Source organism: Lynx canadensis, chromosome X, assembly GCF_007474595.2.
Source record: "Lynx canadensis isolate LIC74 chromosome X, mLynCan4.pri.v2, whole genome shotgun sequence".
NCBI classification, from domain to species: Eukaryota; Metazoa; Chordata; class Mammalia; order Carnivora; family Felidae; genus Lynx; species Lynx canadensis.
Genome location: NC_044321.2, coordinates 94764696 through 94787617, shown reverse-complemented (window position 1 = coordinate 94787617; position 22922 = coordinate 94764696). Strand labels below are relative to the sequence as shown.

The following is a 22922-nucleotide window of genomic DNA, read 5'->3' as shown; positions in this document are numbered from 1 at the left end:
CATAGGACTGGAGGCACAACGCTTTAAAGCGCGAACCAAAAGAGCCAGCGACAAGGTTGGCTTGGTACTCTTCACAAAGAAGGGAAGACATCTGGACTATCTTTCGCCGTAACCAGCAGAAAGCCCTACCTTTCAGAACATCTACTCGCTGAGATGACAGCGACCCCATATCTGACTGCTTATTGCAAATGACCAAACTATGGTCTTAAAAAGCATTTCTTTCAAAGGCAGGTCACATTACCAGTGCAAGTTTGCAAAGCCATACATAGGCATTTTATTTCCTTGAACTAGGACTTAATGAAAACTTTGACGTATCCAACCCCTGTTGAATGAAAAGGCCTGTCTGGTGGTCGGGAGCACGCAAACGCCACGGCCTGGGCATCGTCTAGGAGCCTGCCCCTCACTGTGAAGCTAGAATCTGGTTCCATTGGGAGGAGATGGCCAGAAAAGTCCCTACTCTCTGACCCAGAAGGCCTCTTCTGAGCATTGCCCAATGCTCTGTTATACAACATGCAAAATAAATAATCAACTTGAAAAGTCAGGCAGCCAAAGCTCTGCTCAAATAATAAGCCCTTTTACAAGCTTCTTATCACCTGCCAGAATCACCTCCAGAGGAACACCAGGAACTCGAAATTCTATTGGTCTCATTAACTACTTGGGGGAAACGGACAAACCTCAACGGCTCTAGTGGTTTTCTGAGAGGCAGAATCATAAAGGTTTTCATCCACCCGCCCCTGTCCTCGATCTCAGTAATTTAGTTATGGCTCCCATCCGACTGTCTCTGAGAGGTCTCCGTTACCAGTGCGAGCCAGAAAGGGGTCCTGGCCTTTTCAGAGAAAACATACCCCTCTTTACTTTCCCTCTCGCCTGACTGTTGGGGTGAGAAAGGGAAGAACATAACTGCCGACCTTTTCAGAAAATTCGTCGGGAGGGAGTGAAAGGGCGGGGCAGAGGCATCTCAGGTGCCCTCCTCTGCCTGTGAAAGCTCTCTCTGGCTTAACTAAAAAAAGGAAAGACAAGCTCTGCTCAAGGAAAACTTCAAAAATCATGTTTGGTGCACAACATGATGATACGATGAGGATACACTGTTGTTAACCCAGAATGGTCTCTCTGGGTTGGAAAACACAGGATGGGATCTCTCTTTTTTTTTTTTTTTTCTTTTTAAGTTTATTTCTTTATTTTGAGAGGGGGGAGGGGCAGAGAGAGGGAGAGAGAAAGAATTCCAAGCAGGCTCTGCACTCTCAGTGCGGAGCCCGACACAGGGCTCGAACTCACAAACTGTGAGATCGTGACCTGAGCGGAAACCAGGAACTGGGTGCTCAACCGACTGAGCCACCCAGGCACCCGAGGATGGGATCTCTTGTGAAGGGGTCTTGTTAAGGGAATCTGGTAAGAAAAATCTGCAATAAAACTCATTTCTGATGGCCCATAAAAGGGATTTTCGTATCTATTAGGACATGAATATTCCAGGACCCTCAGCCCACAGATGCAAAGCTCAGGATGTACCTTCTATATAAACCTTACTACCCTCCCTCTACCCCTCGCTGATCCCTCTTTCAAAATCGGCGTGTCTCTATACCTAGCCTCTACACGCACTGCCTTGCCCGCACTTGTGTCCTTCGCTCGCTTACGGGTTTTCCGAGAGCAGGGACCAAGCGTTATTGATCTCTGCGTCTCTACTGTCTAGCACGGTCCCTGAAAATCATAGGTGTTCGTTAAATCACTGAATTAACAATAAGATTAATAGTAAATATAGTTCATACTTGAGTGTTCAGTAACTCTGTTTAAATTGCCTGCATTTTTTTCTCATTTTCCAGCCGAGGAAGCTGAGGCACTGATAGGTTAAGAAGCTAACACGTGGCCAAGCAACCACATAAACTATGTGACGAGGCTCTGGAACGCTCTTCCTTCTTGGCCACTACATGGACTAGTACACGGGAATAAGTGAGATGCTAAAAGGGGTACACACATGTGAAACCATTGAACATGAACTGAAATTCATCTGATTTCGAAGCCCGGCGTATTCCCACGAAAACTTACTAAACGCCTAGCATTCTGTGCCGAACCCGCTGGTGAGAATTAGTGGCACAAAGATAACGTATGGTCGTATTCCTCAAGAAGAGAGACAAATAACAAAAGCTTGCTGAGCCTTTACTACGTGCACTGTTCTAGGTACTTCACGCGTATTCACTTCTTTTCTTTTACTTGTTTTTGAAAGAGAGAGAAAGCACGAGCAGGGGAGGGGCAGAGAGAGGGAGACAGAGGATCCAAAGCGGGCTGTCACTCGGGGCTCGAACCCACGAGCCGTGAGATCATGACCTGAGCCGAAGTCGGACGCTTGACCGACTGAGCCTCCCAGGCGCCCCGCATTCGCTTCTTTAATCTTCACAAAACCTCAACAAGGGTAGCGCTATTATTACTAAATCGAGACAAAGTAGATGAGAGACTGAGGCCCAAGGAGGTTAAGCAACTTGCAAGAACCACCATTTGAACCCAAGCGGCCTAGCTCCAGAGCCCGCGCGCTTACCCACCACTCCTCTGCCGCCTGCCTCTTCCATTTACAACCATGCACGACTCCAATTCAATGAAATATGGGCGCCACGACACAGGAAAATTTCTATGGAAATTCTGAGAAGGAAGTGATTCATTTTGCCTGGGTGGGGGGGGCGCTCCAAGAAGGCTCTGCGGAACCAGGGACGCTTGAGCTGGGCCTTGAAGACATGAGACGAGGAAAGAAATGCGAATGCGAACAGCACATGGGAGACCAGTGAAACCTCTCTGTTTCCGAAGCCATCACGAACTAAAACACAAAGCTAAGCACGGAGCCCGGCTCTACCCCATCTTCTGGTGCCGAGGTGACTTCTCACCGAGGAACAGGGGAATAATTCGTGGAACCGTGGCCTGGATGCTTAAGTCCGTTTCCCCACTTGGTTAGAACTCTGCCCTGGGGTTTAGTCGTCCTCAAAGTATCGGTAGGGATCTCTTTTCCTCGTCCTTCCGTGCAATAGATCATGTTTCCGGAAGGGGACCCACAGGCTCACTTTAGTGTAACTGAAGCCAGACCCTCCAAGGTTGGCAAAGGAGGCTGGAATCACCACGTGGGCAACTTAGAACAGCCAGATCTCACGGCTCCAATTTTTTTGCCCCACACGTGGAGATATTCTCTCCTCTGTTAACCATGGGGGTTCTAAGTCCGGTTTCATTAAAGGCTTTCCAGGGGCTTCCTTAGAGTTTGTTCTACCCAAATCCGCTGGCAACTTCCATTCCCTCAGCCTCTAGCTTCTCTGAGGACTACTGCCTACTATGCCAAGAAATGCAGGTGAATGAGGACAAGTAAACCCCAACAACCAGTGGGCACTCTGGGGGCAAACGTCCAACCATTCTTCCCATTCTGAACACCTCTGCTAAATATCCCACACTCCGTACCATTTACTGCTCCCTTTCTCCACTCTTTTTTTTTTAATGTTTTTATTTATTTTTCAAGAGAGACATTGACAGAGTGTGAGCAGAGGAGGGGCAGAGAGAGAGAGAGAGGAAGACACAGAGTCTGAAGTAAGTCCAGGCTCTGAGCTGTCCGCACGGAGCCCGACGCGGGGCTGGAACTAGTGAACCGCGAGATCATGACCTGAGCCGAAGTCGGACGCTCAACCGACTGAGCCCCCCAGGCGCCCCATCTCCACTCTTCTTTACAGCAAAACTCTTTAACAGATGTGTCTACGTTCCCTGTGTACAATTTTTCTCCTCCCCGTCTCTCTCGAACCCACTCCACTCAAGCTTCTGTCCACCGAAATGGCTTTTGTCAAGGTCCTGGGCGATCTCTATGTTGCTAAAGTCGATCGAGAATTCTCAGCCCTCCTCTTGCGTGGCCGACCAGAAATACTTTTGACAGTTGATGGTTCCCTCTTCCCTGAAGCACCTTCTTCGCTTGATTTCCACGACACCGTTCTCTTCCGGTTTTCCTTCCACTGTACAGGCCACATCTTGTCAGTCGTCTTTGCTTGTCCTCATTGTCCCCCTAACCTCTAAATGTGGGAGTGTCCCAGGGCTGGGTCCTTGGTCCCCTTCTCTTAACTGCTCTACTGGTCTTCTCGTGTCTCTTCATCATCCATCTCAGGGCTTTAAATACTATCTAGGGGCTTCTGGGTGGCTCATTCGGTTGAGCGTCCAACTCTTGAATTCAGCTCGGGTCATGATCCTAGGGTTATGGGATCGAGCCCCTGCTTGGGATTCTCTCTCCCTCCCTCTGCCCCTCTCCCCATTTGTATGCACTCTCCCTCTCTCTCTCTCCCTCTCTCTCTCTCGTATGAGTGCCAGGCTTGCATGTCCCACAGCTTACTCAGTATCTCCACTTAAATGTCTAACTGGCATCTCAAATTCAACATATCCAAAACGTAACTTCTGATACACCCCCAAGCCTGTTCTTCCCACGGTGTTGTTTTTTCAGTTTATTTAAACTGAAAAAAAAAAAAACAAACCCAGTTCATCCATTTATCCCACCCTGACCCCACGCCTCTGGCCACCACCAATCTGTTCTCTGTATCTGTGAGCTTAGTTTTTGTTTTGGGGGTTTTCCTTTTTTTAGATTCCATATATAAGTGACATCATATGGTATTTGTCTTATTTCATTTAGCATAATGCCCTCAAGGTCCATCCACGTTGTTGCCAACGGCAAGATTTTATTCTTTCCTACGGTTGGACGATATATGTTCATATTATATATACATACACACACAAATTTCTTTATCCATTCATCCACCGACGGGCACCACCATATCTTGGCTATTGTAAATACTGCTGAAATGAACACGGGGTGCGTTTGCCTTTTCAAGTTAGTGTTTTCGTGTTCTTTGGATAAATACCCAAAAGTGGACTTGCTGTGTTAATTTTTTGAGGGAATCTCCATACTGTTTTTCATATCGGCCGCGCCAATCTGCATTCCCGCCAACCATGGACAAGGGTTCCCTTCTCCCCACATCCTCCCCTATACTTGTTATTTCTTGTGTTTTTAATGCTAGCCCTTCTGACAAGCGTGAGGTGACATCTCGTTGTGGTTTTGATCTGCACTTCCCCGATGACGAGTGACGTGGACCGTCTTTACATATACCTGTGGGTCATCTGTATGTCCTCTGTGGAAACATGTCTATTCGGATCTAATGGCAGTTTTTATTTTTTTAAATTCTTTTTAAAAATATTTTTTGGGGGCGCCTGGGTGGCGCAGTCGGTTAAGCGTCCGACTTCAGCCAGGTCACGATCTCGCGGTCCGTGAGTTCGAGCCCCGCGTCGGGCTCTGGGCTGATGGCTCAGAGCCTGGAGCCTGTTTCCGGTTCTGTGTCTCCCTCTCTCTCTCTGCCCCTCCCCCGTTCATGCTCTGTCTCTCTCTGTCCCAAAAATAAATAAACGTTGGAAAAAAAAATTTAAAAAAAAAAATATTTTTTGGAGAGAGAGAGAGAGCACACAAGTGGGGGGGGGCAGAGAGAGAGGAGAGCGAGAGACCCCCCCCCCCCAAGCAGGCTCTGTGTTGACACGGGGCTCAATCTCACAAACCGTGAGATCATGACCTGAGCCGAAATCAAGAGTCAGATGCTCAACCAATTGGGCCACCCAGGTACCCATGATGGCAATTTTTAATTAGATGGTATGCTTTTTGCTACTGAGTTGTATGAGTTCTTTGTATATATTTGGGATATTAGTCCCTTATCAGATATGTGATTTGTACATATTTTCTCCCATGCAGTAGATTGCCTTTTCATTTTGTTAATGGTTTCCTTTGCTGTGCAGAAGCTTTTCCGTTTGATGAAGTCCCCCTTGTTTCTTTTTGCTTTCATCGCTCTTCGTCTGGGTGCCAGGTGAAAAAAAATCATCACCAAGACCTACGACAAGGAGCTACTACCTGTGTTTTCTTCCAGGAGTTTTAGGGTTTCAGGTCTCACATTCGTCTTTAATCCATTTTGAGTTCATTTGCGTGTCTGGTATAAGAGTGGCCAGGTTTCATTGTTTTGCATGTGGCTGTCCAGTTTTCCCAACACCATTTATTGAAGAGATACGCTTTTCCCATTGGATATCCTTGCCTCCTTTGCCGTATATTAATTGAACATACATGTGTGGGTTTTCATCTGGGCTCTTGACCCTGCTCCACTGATCTATATGTCTGTTTTTATGCCAGTACCATATCGTTTCAATTACTACAGCTTTGTAGTATAGTAATATAGCAATAGGGGGGCACAAGGTCTCCAGTTTTGTTCTTCCTTCTCAAGATTGCTTCGGCTATATGGGTTTTTTTTTTTTTTTTGCAATTCCATACAAATTTTAGGATTATTTGTCCTAGTTCTTTGAAAAATGCCATTGGAATTCTGATAGGGATTAGACTGACCCTCTAGATTGCTTTGAGTGGTATAGACATTTTAAAATGTTCATTCTCCCAATACATGAGCATGGAATATCTTTCCATTTGCTTGTGTCTTCAATTTCTTTCAAAATACAAATTCTCTTTGAAAAATTTTTTAACGTGTACTTATTTTTTAGAGAAAGAGTGAAACAGGCAAAGCATGAGCGGGGAAGGGGCAGAGAGAGAGAGAGAGGGAGGCACAGAATGTGAGGCCGGCGCCAGGCTCCCAGCGGTCAGCACAGAGCCCGACGCGGGGCTCGAACCCACGAGCTGCGAGATCATGACCTGAGCCGAAGACGGCCGCTCAACCGGCTGAGCCCCCCAGGCGCCCCTCAAAATCTAACTTCTGATATACTTCCAGCCTTGTTCTTGGTAGGTTAGACTTTGAGGGGCGCCTTGGGAGCAGCTCGAACAAAACTGCTGTGTTACACAACTCCAGAGGGCGCCAGCCACATTTCATTCAGTGCCATTGATGTTATGCAACGTGGTGACCCTGTTTCCCTCGAGTCCTCTTTCTCCAGCATCCTACACCTAATCTCTTAGCAGGTTCGGTTGGCTCTACCTGCAAAATATATCCAAGAATCCAACAACTTCTCTCCAGTTCCACTGCCAGCAGCCTGACCCAAGCTCGTCCCCTGATAACTTATTATCCAAAAAAAAAAAAAAAAAAACCACCACAAACCAACCAACCAACCACGAGAGCAATCCTTTTTAAATGCGTCAAACCACACCACTCCTCTCCTCAGAATTCCCCAATGCTTCCTATCTCGCTCAAAGACAAAGTCAAAATTCTTACAATGGCCAATAAGACCATGAATTGTTTTTTTTTTTCCTCTTTGGCATTTATCTATCTCTATCTATCCTGTGTATTGTATGTATTCATCTCATTTATTGTCTATTGCCCCCAGATGAACATAAGCTTCATGGGTCAGGAACTCGGTCTGTTTTGTTCGCCGATGAAGCCTCAGTATCTACAATAATACCTGACGCAAAATGCACACTCAGTACATATTTGTAGATGAAATAAATGAAGTGGGTTAGGAAGGGGGAAATCTCTACGCACAGGCCAGCATCCTACCAAAACACAATATAGCAAGTGAAATGCTATTTGAGTAGCCAGCTAGGGCTGGGACCAAGTCAAATCCCAAGAGATGCTCAGTTCCTATTTCCTACTGTTTTGTGTTTCCACTGTTTTGCTATTTTACCTGATGAAGTCTCCTTTCCTCTGCTTCCTAAAGAAAAAGCAATTCGCCTATAGGTGGGAAGGAGCGCCCCCTGGTGGAAGACAGCCTACAAAGCAATGGAAAAGAAAATCCTAGAGCAACAGTCTCTTAAGTTATAAAGGAGGGTCACTGGGGACAAAAGGACTCCAACATTTCACAGAAAGAGTCCTCAGTAGAAATAAGGGAAACTAAAGATTAGATTCAAAGCATATGGCGGAACTTACTAACTTATTTTACTGTTGAAATTCTTCTGCAATCTGAAAACGAGAAAAAAAATTCACTGAAAGCTGAACAACGTAAATACCGACCCCCAAGGAATTTTTAATCTGGTAGAGGATGTAAGTCATGAATACAAACAAGTACAAAGCAGTGGGTATGACTGTGAATGAGAGAATGGGGGCCAAATAAGAGGAATAAATTAAGAGCTATGACTTACCCAGGAAAGAGAAGGCTAACTTTGGTGCCGAGTAAATCCAGGAAGACAACTTGGAGGGGGTGGTTCTTGAGCTGAGCCTTGAAAGACAGACAAAATTTTATTTTTATTTATTTTTTAAAAGAAATTTTATCTTATTTTTATTTTTTTTTAAGTTTATTTATTTATTCTGAGACAGAGAGAGAGAGAGAGAATATGAATGGGGGAGGAGCAGAGAGAGAGGGAGAGAGAATCCTGAGCAGGCTCTGCACCTCACAGTGTAGACCCTGATGCGGGGCTCGATCCCACGAACTGTGAGCTCATGATCTGAGCCAAAATCAAGAGTCGGATGCTTAACCGACTGAGCCACCTAGGCACCCTGACAAAATTTTAATAAGAGAGTATTCCAGGTAAAGACCTGAATGCAGGGAAGGGTATATCATGTGGAAACCCAAGCAGGCCAACGGGGCTCTGCACATGTCACAATTTGGGTGACAACACAACTGAAACCCCTCCTTGAAAAGAGCAGAGATTCAAGGGGTGCCTGGGTGGCTCAGTCGGTTAAGCGTCCGACTTCGGCTCAGGTCATGATCTCGCGGTTCGTGGGTTCGAGCCCCGCGTCAGGCTCTGTGCTGACAGCTCAGAGCCTGGAGCCTGCTTCGGGTTCTGTGTCTCCCTCTCTCTCTGCCCCTCCCCCGCTCACACTCTGTCTGTCTGTCTGTCTGTCTCTCTCTCTCTCAAAAATAAATAAACACTAAAAAAAAAATTAAAACAAAAAAAAGAGCAAAGATTCTCAAGAGAAAAGTCGTTGCCAGAGGCAAACACAGGAAGGAACCAAAGAAGTCCCCCTCCCCCTGCCACTTTCCTTGTTTTCCCTTGGATGAGAGGAACACTACTCAAAACTATGGGGAAGAAGAAGATAAAATGCAAAGTCCGCGATAAATTCTCCAGCTTACATACCAGAGGATTCTGAATCCACAATATCGAATGGAGATACTTACATCGCGGGGTCTATTCTCTCCTGTATTTTATCTAACGGTAAAATAAAGTGGCACTCCCTCCATTCCCTCCTGTGCAATGACCTTCCCATGGAGATGCCAAAACGCATCCTGAATCCATCCAGCCTTCTCCGTCTCAACCGTCATCCCCCTAGTCTGAGCCACGATCCTCTCTACCCCAGTCCAGGGCAACAGCCGCCTGACTGGTCTCCCCACTTAGTCACTGGCACCTTCTATAAGCCGCGCCCGCACACCGCAGTCAGATCACCCAGGGATATCTTGGGATGAGGTAAACAACTCGCATTTCATTTTCAACTTTTCCTTTTGAAATGTTACAGACTTACCCGTCCCCCCAAAAAGTTGCAACAACAGTCCGAAGAGTCTGCTCACCCAGATTGCTCAAGTATTAACATCTTATATAACCACAGTACACTATTATAAATCAAGAAATTAATATTCATGCAGTTCTATAATCAATAGCCAGGATTTTATTTTCTCCATTTGCCCCAACAATGTCCTTTTTCTGGTCGGGGATCACATATGTTTTCTTTGACGCCTTTAATCTAGAAGAGTTCCTTGGTCTTTTTTTTTTTTTTTTTGTCTTTAATTACCATGATACTTTTTTTTTTTTTCAACGTTTATTTATTTTTGGGACAGAGAGAGACAGAGCATGAACGGGGGAGGGGCAGAGAGAGAGGGAGACACAGAACCGGAAACAGGCTCCAGGCTCTGAGCCATCAGCCCAGAGCCCGACGCGGGGCTCGAACTCACAGACCGCGAGATCGTGACCTGGCTGAAGTCGGACGCTCAACCGACTGCGCCACCCAGGCGCCCCACCATGATACTTTTGAAAAGCACCCGCTGGTTTCAGTTTGGGGTTTATCTGATGGTTCATCGTGTCTCTATTTCAGTTACGTGTTTTGCCCAAAACACTACAGATATGATATTGTGTCCTTCTCAGTGCATCCTACCAAGAGGCACATGGTAGAAGTTTGTTCAATTACTGGTGATGTTAACTTTGACCAGTTGGTTAGGGTAGTCTGCCCAGTTTCTCCCCAGTGGCATTCCTATTTTGCCCCTTGTAATGAGTAAGCATTTTGTGGGGAGATGTTTAAAAACTATATAAATACACTGTTTCCATCATACTTTTGTCCATTAATTTTAATATTCTTCGACGATTCTTGCCTGAAATGGTTATTACTGTGGTGCTTGCCGAATAAGTTTCTATTTTCATTATTCTTGTTACATTTTATTAATTGGAATGCTATTGTAAACAAGCGCTTTTCCTTCTCCCTCATTTATTCACTTATTCAGTTATTTCTTCATATTCGTGTGACTCATGGATTCTTATTTTACTCTATGGCTTATAATCCATTACTGTCATTAATCATCTTGTTGCTTACATTGTCACAGATTTCGGCATTGGAAACCCCCTCAAATGGACTCCTGCATCCTTTCTAACACACCCCCATGGCCCTTCTTACTTTCTGGCGACGGAAGACATTCCAAGCTCACCTAATAGTCTCCTTGTCCCAGCCCAGGAATCGGCCGTTTCTACAAGAGTTCTGGTTCCTTTCATTTGGAGAGTGCTATTCTATATATACATCATATATATATATATATATCATATATATACGATATATAGATTAGTACATATATGATATATAATACTATAGTATTACTATAGTAAATACTAATATATATAGTATATCATACTAACATATATATGATATATATATTAGAGAGCACATGTGAGTTGGGGAGAAGAGCAGAGAGAGAATCTTAAGCAGGCTCCACACTCAGCATGGAGGCAGATGCGGGGCTCGATCCCATGATCTGGGATCCAGATCTGAGCCAAAATCACGAGTTGAACAATCAACCAATGGAGCCATCCAGGAGCCCCTAGAGAATGCTATTTTATTTTTTTTAAGTTTATTTGTATGTTTTTGAGAGAGAGAGAGAGAAATGGAGAGGGAGGGGCAGAGAGAGAGAGAGGGGGAGACAAAGAATCCCAAGCAGGCTCTTTGCTGACAGCGCAGAGCCCGACACGGGGCTCAAACTTACCAACCCTAAGATCATGAGCTGAGCCGAAATCAAGAGTCAGACACTTAACCGACTGAGCCACCCAGGTGCCCCAAGAATGCGGTTTTAAAACCAAGATCTGAATGTCTAGTGTGCCCATTGGTATTGCGGCATCATTGCTTCTAAGCCTCCTCGGCAGACAAAGCTAGGAACCATATGTATATATACAAACAACTCTATCTATTTCCGTATCTATCTCCGCGTGAGTGTGTGGTGTGGGTGTGCGCATGTAAAACACCGTATTCGTACTGATACCTCTGATCACTGCCAGTCTCCTGTCTCTTCTTATGTGTAACTCCTTCCTCTAAAAGCGTAAAGTCTGGCTCTCCTTATTCACAATGTATTCTTTGCTCAATACTAGAATATACATAAAGTAGATTCAGAATTGCCAACCCACTCCTGTGGAAAACACACCTACTATCTAGAGTACAGTATTTACTTACGGTTTTGGGGTGATTTTTTTTTTTGTCTTGAGCCTTAGAACAGCGGTTCTCGAAGTGTGGTCCCTGAACCAGCATCATTAGCTGCATCTGAGGACTTGCTGGAAATGCAAATTCTTGGGGTATCTTGGGTGGCTCAGCCGGCTGAGCATCCAACTTCGGCTCAGGTCATGATCTCGTATTTGTGGGTTCGAGCCTCCCATCAGGCTGTGTGCTGACAGCTGGGAGCCTGCAGCCTGCTTTGGATTCTGTGTCTCCCCCCTCCCCTGCCCCTCCCCTGCTCATGCTGTCTCTCAAAAAATAAAATGAAACGTTAAAAAAAAAATTTTTTAAAAGAAATGTAAATTCTTGAGCTCCACCCTGGACCTACTGAATGAGAAATGCTGGAGGTGGAGATTGTCACCCAGAGCTCTTCAACAAGCTCCCCAGGTGACTCTGACGCACCCCAAAGTTTGAGAACGACTACTGTAGAGCACATAGTCAAAATACTCTTTTCCGAAGTTATTTAGTGCATCAGTCTGCTCGGGCTGACAAAACTAAACACCCCAGATGGGTGACTTAAACAGTAGAAATTTATTTCTCACACTTCTCTAGGCTAGAAGTCCAAGATCAAGGGGTCAGCAAGGTTTGTTTCTCCTGAGGACTCTCTCCTTGGCTTGCAGATGGCCGCCTTCTCACTGCGTCCTCACACGAATTTTTCTCTGTGCATATCCTGCAATCCCTTCCTTTTCCTATAGAGACTGGTCATATTGGATTAGGGCCCCACCCTTATGACTTCGCTTAATGTTAATTACAACCTTTTTTAATGTTTATTTCTTTATTTTGAGAGAGAGAGAGAGAGAGCGAGCGAGCAGGGGAGGGACAGAGAGAGAGGGAGAGAGAATTACAAGTAGACTCCATGCTGTCACCGCAGAGCCCGACATGGGGCTCGATCTCGCGAACTGTGAGATCGTGACCTGAGCCAAAATCAAGACTCGAACACTCAACCGACTGAGCCACCCAGGCGCCCCTAATGTTAATTACACCCTTAAAGGCCCTACTGGCAAATACCGTCACACTGAAGGTTAGCGCTTCAACACATGAATTTTGAGGGGACACATTTCAGCCCATAACACTCGGGTTAGTTATTTTCGCCCACTCCTTCATTACGTCTGTTATTCATTTGTAATACAGTTAGTTCCTTTGTTTCTGTCCATATTCCATTTTGGGTTCCCTTGTCACCCACCCTCCCTCCCTCCCTCCCTCCCTTCCTTTTTAGTATGTGAAACATTAACATAGTCCTAGAAATCAGAACTCAATACAAAAGAACAGTTCCCATCCCTCCTACCTCATTCCCTGCCCTTTCTACCCTCTTCCCATCCACCCCTGCCAATTCCCAACCGCATTACTTTTTGGTGTATCTTTCCACACAAGGAGTATTGGCTTTCCATGGCTCCCGTAACCAGTGACCACAAATTCGGGGGCTCAGAATGCCATAAATGTATTAGATTGCCGTTTTGAAGGTCCGAAGTCCAGAATGAGATTCACGAGGCTAAAGCTGCAGGCGTCAGCAGGGCTGTGTTCTTTCTGGGGGCTTTACCGGAGAATCTAACCCCTTGTCTTTCCAGCCTCTATGCGCTGCCTACATTCCTCGGCTATGGACCCTTCTTCCACCTTCTGGCCAGCAACACAGCATCTTCAGACCTCTCTGTGAGCCCTGCTGCCATCTGCAAACCTCTGTCCTCTGAGCCCCTTCCGTCTTCCTCTTACAAGGAAAGGACCCTTGTAATCCTACCGGACCGCCAGGGGAATGCCCTCAGGTCTCCATCCTTAACTTAATCACAGTTGCGAAGTCCCTTCTGTCATGTAAAGCAGGGCACTCAGTTCTGGGGTTTAGTATGTGAACCCCTTTGGGGGAGGCCATCATTCTCCCACACAGATATTTGCTTAAGTTTTTAAAAACGCAGAGTGACAGATCTTGGAATTCGCCTTCTTACAATCATGAAAACAGCTGCCCTCTCTTCTTAGAATGAGCCCCACCTCTTCACCCTCTGGCCTCCTTTGCCTCTTTCCATCTCCTCGACTCTGCCAAATCCTTTACGGCTTCAAGCCTTTGCACTTACTCTTTCTCCGCCTAGAATATTCTTTCTCCAGCTCCTCTCATGGTTGGCTCATTCTTCCAGTCTCCCCTCGAATGTCACCTCTTTAAAGGAGTTCTCCTGGATCGCCACATAGATAACAGCCCGTCTCGGTAACTGTGGTTTGGCCTATGTATTTTCTTTACGTTGAGCACAGTCCGTAACAGATTCTATATCAGTTTGTAAACTGGCCCATCTCTCTCACTAGAATGTAATCTCCGTGAGGGCGGAGACTGTGGATATCCCTGTATATCCGTAATACCTGGCACGGTATTGGGCCCACAGTAGGCGCTCCACAAGTGTTGACGGGATGGATGAACGCAACTCCAGTTCGGGGGCCCAATGTAGGATAAGTGCGTTGCTGGTCTATATAGACTAAACGTAACAACCTGTTACCGTACCCTGCTGCTGGGGGCTTTCACAATTCCCAGTCCAGCGTGATATCCTATATGTCATTCATTCATTAAGTGTTCGCTGAATAGCTAATACCCACACACAACACTACGGGGGAGCAACTATTGCTATTGTCCCCATTTTACCGACGAGAAAACTGAGGCTCAGCGCAGTCGCGTGGCCAAGGACGCGCGGCTAGGAAGCTACCATATGCTAGGCTTCAGGCTGGGCTCAGGGGCTACACCAGAGAGTGCGTGCACATGGTCCTTGCCTTCTCTGGGGGAGAATCCGAGAAGGAATCCGTGCTTACGGGGTAGGGTGCTAAGTGTTATGAAAGAGGCCTGCCAGGGTGCTGTGGGAGCACTGGCGTGGGACGGTGAAATCAGGGTGAGGAGTCAGAGGGGGCTTCTGGGAGGAGGAGGCATTTGAACCAAATGTGAAGCCTACGGAGATCTTAGCTAGATCAAGGGAAGACCGACTAGCCAGTTGTGATAGGGCTCACAGGCTATCGTTCACCTCGCTGACACGTCCGTCTTCCTGCGGGCTGGCCTTCGCCTCAGCCTTGCAGGATGAGAAACCCAATACTGTAAGTAACCTAGAATTATCCAGAATTGGGAATACTGGCACACGCTAATCCAGCTCAGGAGAGAACGAGGTTTGTAAATCGGAGCATACGTTTGTTCATTTAACGCGGAGCCGGGCATTCCCTCCCACAGGCCTGCGTACTGAGGCGGTCTTCCAGCCAGCCTAGAACAGGGCTCCGCCCACTTTTTCTTTCAAGGGCCAGGCAGTAAATACGTTTAGTTTTCGGGGTGATATGGTCTCTGCACCCCTACCCCACCGTGCCATTGCGGGGCAATAAAGCAGTGATAGATACCACATAAACAAATCAGTGGGCCCGTGTTCCGATGAGACTTTATTTACTAAAATAGGTGGCAGGGTTTATGGACCCCTGGCCTAGAATAAGAGAAGTAGTTACAAGATTGAAATGCTGAATCACATCAATGCGTCCACTGATACAAGAGAGATAAACCTACCTCTGGTATCAGATTGGGCACGTTCTCTCCTAAACAGTGCTTCGATGGACACTGCCATCATTTGCCTCTCTAGCCCTGTTACCTGCAGGGGGAAAGAGCAGCCTCCATTTTTATAGATGTTTCCCCCATAAAAAGTGACAGATCCGGCCATGTGAACACTTACGAGAGGCACTCGCATGTCAATTCCACGAAGAGAGAGAGGATTTTTTTCAATTAGACAGAATCTTGTATTTTTACAAAAGCGGTAAATGTCCAATGTAGAAAATTAGAAAAGATAAGAAAACAGAAACATTATATTCCCACCACCCGGAAATTACCACTATTAAGAGCTTAGTATAGGGGGCGCCTGGGTGGCTCAGTCGGTTGAGCGGCCGACTCTTGATTTCAGCTCAGGTCATGATCTCACAATCATGAGATCGAGCCTTGCATAGAGCTCGGCGCTGGGCGTGAAGCCTGCTTAGGGTTCTCTCTCTCTCTCTCTCTCTCTCTCTCTCTATCTCTCCCTCTGCCTCTCCCCCACTTGCACTCTTTCTCTCTCTAAAAAAACTTAAAAAAAAAACAAATTAGGGGGCGCCTGGGTGGTTCAGCGAGTTAAGCGTCAGGTCACGATCTCGCGGTTCGTGGGTTCGAGCCCAGCATCGGGCTCTCTGCTGACAGCTGGGAGCCTGGAGCCTGCTTCAGATTCTGGGTCTCCCTCTCTCTCTGCCCCTCCCCTGCTTGTGCTCTTTCTCTCTCTCAAAAATAAATTAAAAAATTTTTTTTAATTTTTATTTAAAAATCAACATTTAAACATTGAAATTAGACAAAAATAAACATTAAACGTTATTTTTCATGTTTTTACTTTAAAAAATTCTTTTAATGTTTATTTATTTTTGAGAGAGAGAAAGAGCACAGGCGCAGGAGGGCCAGAGAGAGAGAGAGACACAGAATGTGAAGCAGGCTCCAGGCCCTGAGCTGTCAGCACAGAGCCCGATCTGGGGCTCGAACCTACGAGCCATGAGATCATGACCTGAGCCGAAGTCGGACGCTTAACCGACTGAGCCACCCAGGCGCCCCCCCCCCCCAAAATTTTTCTTAATAAAAATAAAAAATAAAATAAAAAAAAGACCTTACTATATATATCCTTCCAGATCAAGAATTCCTCCAAGTTTACATAATACGTATATGCACTTTCTACCAAAATGAGATAATACGTGTACATATGCTTTCTAACTGCTTTTTTCAGTTAATCACCTCTACCATTTCGTGTTAGTCAATTTTCACCTCATCTAATACCCATCCATAGTCAAATTTCCCTACTTTTCCCCAAGTGTCCTATAACACTAGCTTGTTCAAATCAGGATCCAATCTCAGACCACACATTGCATCTTAAGTCTCTTCATTTGGAATAATATCCTTTTTCAGGACAGGGGTTTTGCTTCCTGCTGTATCCCCAATGCCTTTAACAGTTCTTAATACATGATAGTATCTCAATAGACGTTTACATAATTATTTTTTAATGTTTATGTATATATTTTGAGAGAGAGAGAGAGAGAGAGAGCGCGCGCAGGGAAGGGGCAGAGAGAGGGAGGGTGGGAATCCCAAGCAGGCTCCGCGCGCGGAGCCCGATGCAGGGCTCGAACTCAGGAACCGTGAGATCCTGACTTGAGCCGAAATCAAGAATCAGGCTCTTAACCAGCTAAGCCACCCAGGTGCCTTAATAACTAACTAATGAATACAAAACTTGGGGGAATGGGGGTTTCACCCTAGAGCTTATCTCACCCACCCATCACCCTTTATCTCCATTTTACAGATAACAAAAATCAGGACCAGAGAAGTGAAGCGACTTCCCAAGGTCACCCAGCAAGTATGTGGCAATTGCTTTCCGTTTCGCTGTTTACTCTATTAAACCAAGGGCTGTCAAACTTTTTCTGTGAAGAGCGGAAAATAAATATTTTAGGCTTTATAATACAATATGATGATAAAAATATACTAATTGCACGGTTTTGTAATACAGGTCTGCTGATGAAAAAAATGGAATAGAAGAAAAATATTTTGTTTAATTGTGGTTGAAAGTTCATGTTCCCATGATCAAACTGATTGTAAATGTTCATCTGATAAAACGTTCTTAGCTCGTGGGTCATAGTTGTCCGATCTGTCTTATACTATGCGGCTTGTCTGTGATTTGGCTTTTTCCTTGTACGTTTGAGTGAAAGTAACATCCTTTTTTTTTCTTTTTTTTCCTAATATAATTTATTGTCAAATTGGCTTACAACATCCTTTTTAATGAACAGTTAGAATTGGGTTCTGGCCGGGGTGCCTGGGTGGCTCGGTCGGTTGAGCGTCTGACTTCGGCTCAGGTCATGATCTCACAGTTTGTGAGCTCGGGCCCCACATCAGGCTCTGTGCTGACAGCTCAGAGCCTGGAGCCTGCTTCGGATTCTGTGTCTCCCTCTCTCTCTGCCCTCCCCTGCTCATGCTCTGTCTCTGTCTCTCAAAAATAAACATTAAAAAAAAAAAAAGAATTGGGTTCTGGCCTACTGAAGTTATGTGGTACTAAAGTACCAACGAGGACAACTCCCTAGCCATTCCTTTAAAATGCATGATCTTGTCTTGCTTCAGTTACCCTAGTATCTGTTGGTAATGCCTGCCTTCTGTGGTTAAACTTGCAAGAAGGTAGGTTGCCTTATGACCGTGGCTTTCATAATTAACCCTGTGTTCCCATTTAATGTGGCTGACCAATTTAGAAATCAGTGCAGGGCGCCTGGGTGGCTCAGTCAGTTGAGCAACCGACTTCGGCTCAGGTCATGGTCTCAAGGTTTGTGGGTTCAAGCCCCGCGTCAGGCTCTGTGCTGACAGCCTGCCTGTGCTCAGTTCCATCAGAGCAGGTAACACACGGTACTACGATTATGTTCCTCTGTCTCCCTCTTGGAGCCATGAGCTCCTTGCACGGATGGGCTGTGTATTATTCATTTCAGCAACTCGATTTGATAACATTTAAAAAGCCAGTCATTAAAGCAAAATGAAACTAGTTAAGCAAATACCACTCCATCTAGGCAAATGAACATCACAGTGAGATACCAAACGAAAGACAAAACAAGTGTTGGTGAGGAGACGGAGAAACTGGAACCTTCATAATTTACCACTAGCAACATTAAATGGTGCAGACACTTTGGAAAAGAGCCCGGAAGTTCCTAAAAATAAAAAAGCTTAAGCATAGAGTTGCCATAGAGGACCCAGAAATTCCACTCCTACCCCAGGGAATGGGTGCACATGGTCCTTGCCTTCTCTAGTGGAGAGTCAGAGAATGAATTCAAATTCATTCGCAGGGCAGTGTGCAAAGTGTTGTGATAGAGGTCGGCAAAGGGTGTTAAGGGGAAACACCAGCAAAGAAAGGGCAGCGAAAGCAAGAGAATTGAAAACACATGTCCACACAAATGTTCTCAATTATTGCATCACTCTTAATAACCGAAAAATGAAAGCAACCCAATTGTCCATTGACTGATAAATGGAGAAACAAATGTGGTATATCCACACCATTGAATATCATTCAGCTATAGAAAGGAATTACATGCTGGTAAGTGCTACAACACAGATGAAACTAGAAAACATCACGCTAGGTGAAAGAAGCCAGTCCCCAAAGACCACATAGTGTATGATTCCATTCATATGAACTGTCCAGAAAAAGCAACTATATAGAGCCAGAAGAGGGATAAATGGTTGCTTAGGGCTAGAGGTCGGAGGGGAGATTAACTGCAGACAGCTTTATGGGCATTTGCTCCGGGGTGGCTGGGGATGAAAATACTCTAAAACCAGAATGTGCTGACAGGTGCGCAACTCTGCCAATTTACTAAAAATAATTGTACACTTAAAATGAGTGAAGTTTCAGGGCGCCTGGGTGGCTCAGTCGGTTAAGCGGCCGACTTCGGCTCAGGTCACGATCTCGCGGTCCGTGAGTTCGAGCCCCGCGTCGGGCTCTGGGCTGACGGCTCAGAGCCTGGAGCCTGCTTTGGATTCTGTGTCTCCCTCTCTCTGACCCTCCCCCGTTCATGCTCTGTCTCTCCCTGTCTCAAAAATAAATACAACGTTAAAAAAAATTTTAAAAAAATGAGTGAAGTTTCTAGCGTGCAAAGCGTAACGCTCTTTTGAAAACCCCTCAATCTATCACATTATTGAATCTCTCTCTAAATTAACCCCCCCTCCCCCAGCTGGACTACCCCCACTACAAGACCTGGTAAGGACGGTGGTGAATGCAGTTTCTCAGGCATTTTTGTCGGTTGGGGCTGGGGGGTGTGCTGATAGAGACATCAAAGTCGGCAGAGAGGTGTGTGTGTGTGTGTGTGTGTGTGTGTGTGTGTGTGTGTGTGTGTAACTGTAAGACATCTTGAGGTGTACGATGCGTTTCCGGCTGAGTGTTGCAAGCGTGTAATGCGGGCGACCCCGCGGCCTCTGCCAGGTCAAGCGGGAGCGTCCCTGAAGTCCCTACTCCAAGTGAGAGACGTAGTCACTTTTTGCAACTCTCAAGCCCCCGTTCACGACCAAGTGAATGTCCCATCGGGGCATATCCGTGAAAATGTCGATTTGGGGGTACGGGGCGGGGGTGATTTGCTCAGTGCTTATTGGGCAAGGAGGTCCCGCCAGAGCAGCCACATGATCCAAACTCGCCCCCCACCCCCGGCGCTGGGCGCGCTCCCATGGGGTCCTCCAGGGGACAGCGCGTCCCTCCAAGGGCGGCGGGGAGGTGCGACGGGATGTGACAGCACCTCTCCGAGCTAGGGGAAAGCCTGGCACCGAGCCCCCCCCTTTGCCTTGCGGGGAGGGCCAAACCGGCCACAAAGCCGGAGTGAGGCGTCTCCTGGTGCCCGGGAAACTCACGCGGCTGCTCGTCAGCGTCCCCGGGAGGTTACAGGTCATGGAGCCCGGACCGGAGTCGCCGTCGCCGCCGCACCACCCCCGAGTGGCCCGCGCGGAGCGTTAGGAGAAGGGGGGGGGGGGGCGGGAAGCAGGCCGAGTGCGCCCGCAGCTGGCGGGGGCCACCGGGCGGACGCCGGGACCCGGGACCCGGCGCGCGGTTGTCCGGTCACGTGGCCACCGCCCCTCTGCGCCCGAGGTTGTGGCGCACAGCGCCCCCTGGTGACCAGCGGCGGGCACGGCCGCGGGGACCGGCGCGGGCCGGCTTCCGGTGCAGAGGCAGGTGAGGCCTCTGCGGGGGAGGGTGGGGTAGGGGTAGGGGTGGCATTGATCGCCGCGGGCCGCCCCCCCCCCCCCCCGGCGGTGCAGGACGCCGAGGGGAGCCCACCCAGACCCAAACTGGCGTCTCTGAAGGCCTTTGCCTTCCACCCTGCCTTCCTTCTCCCCAGGGACCCCGAAGAGGGCTGAGGGGCCCAATGATTGTCTTGAACCTGGACCTCAGCTCCCTTCTGCAAAAATGGAACAGAATAAGGCAGGTTGGTTGAAGGTGGGCCTTTCTTGATGCTCCTGAAAAGAATGTATTTGCAGGTGCTTGGATGTGAGCTCATTACCTCCCTGAGCCTCAGTTTCCTCCTCTATAAAATAGGGATAATAATAGCTTGAGGAGGTGTTTGGGAGGACTAAATAAAAGAATCCACCTGTTAAAAATAAGACAGCCATCCCGCAATGGAGTCGCTTATGCTAAGCTTGGACGCGGGGGGGGGGGGGGGAGGGTGGTTGTGTCACCAAACCCAGACTTAATTTGGGCTTCAGCCTCTCCCAGAAATGGAATCCTAAAGCAGTGGGGAATCACCTGGTCAGTACCAGTGAAGTAGCCGGGCCAACCTGCCATCCCCTAAAGGAAAGCGACCTCCCCACATCCAGTCCACTTTTTGCTAGTGTCTTCCTTGTTCCTGCTCCCTTCGGTGTAAAAAAAAAAAAGCCTTTCATTTTGTACAGCTCCTCCAAGCTTCTTTCTGTCTGCTAGATGGAATGCTGCCCAAACGGTGAATCGTTAAAGAAAGCCAATAAGATCTTTAAAATTTCCTCAGTTGAATTTTGGGTTTTAACATACCTAACAGGTTCGGCAGACTGGTGAAAAGCTAGTTATGTAAATTGTTCCTCCGGGCTTAGCAGACACCTAAGAATAGGGGTCATTTTTTCTCGAGATTCAGGGAAACAGAAGAATTTCACCACCACAAAATAAACACATACCTAAGGTGAGTTGTTCATAAAAATGGTAAATATATGAGAATTAAGACAGTCTGTTGCCACACTCAGCCTCGACCCTGAGAAATAAAACCGCACGGGTACTGGCTACATCAACAGGACTTGGCTAGTCCGCTGTCTTCATGTGAATTTCTTTCCCAGGACGGTCCTGGCCAGGCAAAAGTTTCTTCATTACAGGAACTTTCCCAGAGTACCGTCAACTCTTCAGCGGAAAAGCAGCAACAGTTTGCACTGTTCAAATCCTTCCCTTTTCTCAAAATCCTCCCTTGCTGCTTCCACCAGTCCGAGCCTGTTGACATCATGATCCTTATCCAATCGTAATCAAGTCTCTGTGTTGAAAGACCCTCTCTGCCTTAAATCAGACCTGCATTTCTCAGTAAATTCTGACCTTTCCTTTCCTCCCTGAAACGCTATCACAACTTTGGGAGGTGGGGTTCTCCCTGACCAAGGTAAGGAATGCATTCCGCTTTGTCAAATCCACAGGTAGTGTTGGTGGTATTTCAGGAGTCAGCATTTGACAGCCTCCATCCCCGAGCCCCGCAGAGATCCCCTGGGGAAGCTGGGACCTCCTCACTAGAGCTCAAGACCTTCCGCTGGAATCACTGGGCTCCTCTGAGGCCTCTTAAACTTCCTGTTCGTGGCTTTTCTGACCACAAAGGTGGGGTGTGTAGGTTTCATGCCCTTTGAAGCTCTTATCCCTTTCCTGAGCCCCAGTTGCTAAGGTTGCTAATCCTGGGGTCGTCACATCATCCCCCGTGAGAAGCCAGTTCTTTCCACGGGCACTCCACCATCCTATAGCTAAGCTTGAAGTCTCTCCTTCCATTCAAATCTTCGAAGAGAGTGCCCAAAAGAGTTTTATCATTTTCTTACTGTTTCAGATTTTATAATAATGCCTGTCCCTTGTTATTTGCAGAAGTTTCCACCAGTTAATTCTAATAAATTCATTGCTTTTCCTAGGACAACATTCCTACTTACTACAACGAATGCTCAGTATTTGTCAGGCAGTAACAACAGTGTTTATTGCTTGTAGGGTTGTTTGGGTTTTTTTGTATGTTTTTATACTTGCTTAGACTTTACTGCCCCCCCCCCACACACTCACTCCTCTTCTTACAAGCCAGCTTTAATTTCTGCCCTTGAAATTATTCCATTTATCATTAGAAAAAGAACAAAACCATTGTAGCTATGAATGTGTAAAACTATACAAAGAGCATAACCTCAATAAAGTAAATTATGTATGTATGTACACTCACAGAGTAGGAAACACATTTAAAAATTTTTTAATGTTTATTAATTTTTGAGAGACAGAGAGGGAGGGAGCAGGGGAGGGGTAGAGAGAGAAGGAGACACAGAATCCGAAGCAGGCTCCAGGCTCTGAACTGTCAGCACAGAGCCCGATGCGGGGCTCGAACTCACAGACCGCGAGATCATGACCTGAGCCAAAGTCAGACGCTCATCCGACTGAGCCACCCAGGCGCCCCTAGAAAAACATTTTAAAAGAAATATGCCAGGGGCCCCTGGGTGGCTCAGTCGGTTAAGCATCCGACTCTTGGTTTCGGCTTGGGTCGTGATCTCCCGGGTTCGTGAGTTCGAGCCCCGCATCGGGCTCTGCACTGAGGGTGCGGAGCCTGCTTGGGATTCTCTCTCTCTCCCTCTCTCTCTCTCTGCCCCTCCTATGC

General features: G+C 46.9%; 1 long non-coding RNA gene across 2 annotated transcripts in view; it reads right to left on the bottom strand.

Moving 5' to 3' along the window:
• Window positions 1-20072, bottom strand: part of LOC115507493 — an 80150-nt gene extending 60078 nt beyond the window's left edge. For both annotated transcript variants that reach the window (XR_004343230.1, XR_003966670.1), the window contains exons 1-2: window positions 19942-20072; window positions 8045-8121 (exon numbers count right to left, since the gene is read on the bottom strand). This is a non-coding gene — a long non-coding RNA (uncharacterized LOC115507493). The remainder of the gene's footprint in view (window positions 1-8044; window positions 8122-19941) is intronic.
• Between the last annotated feature and the right edge of the window lie 2850 nt (window positions 20073-22922).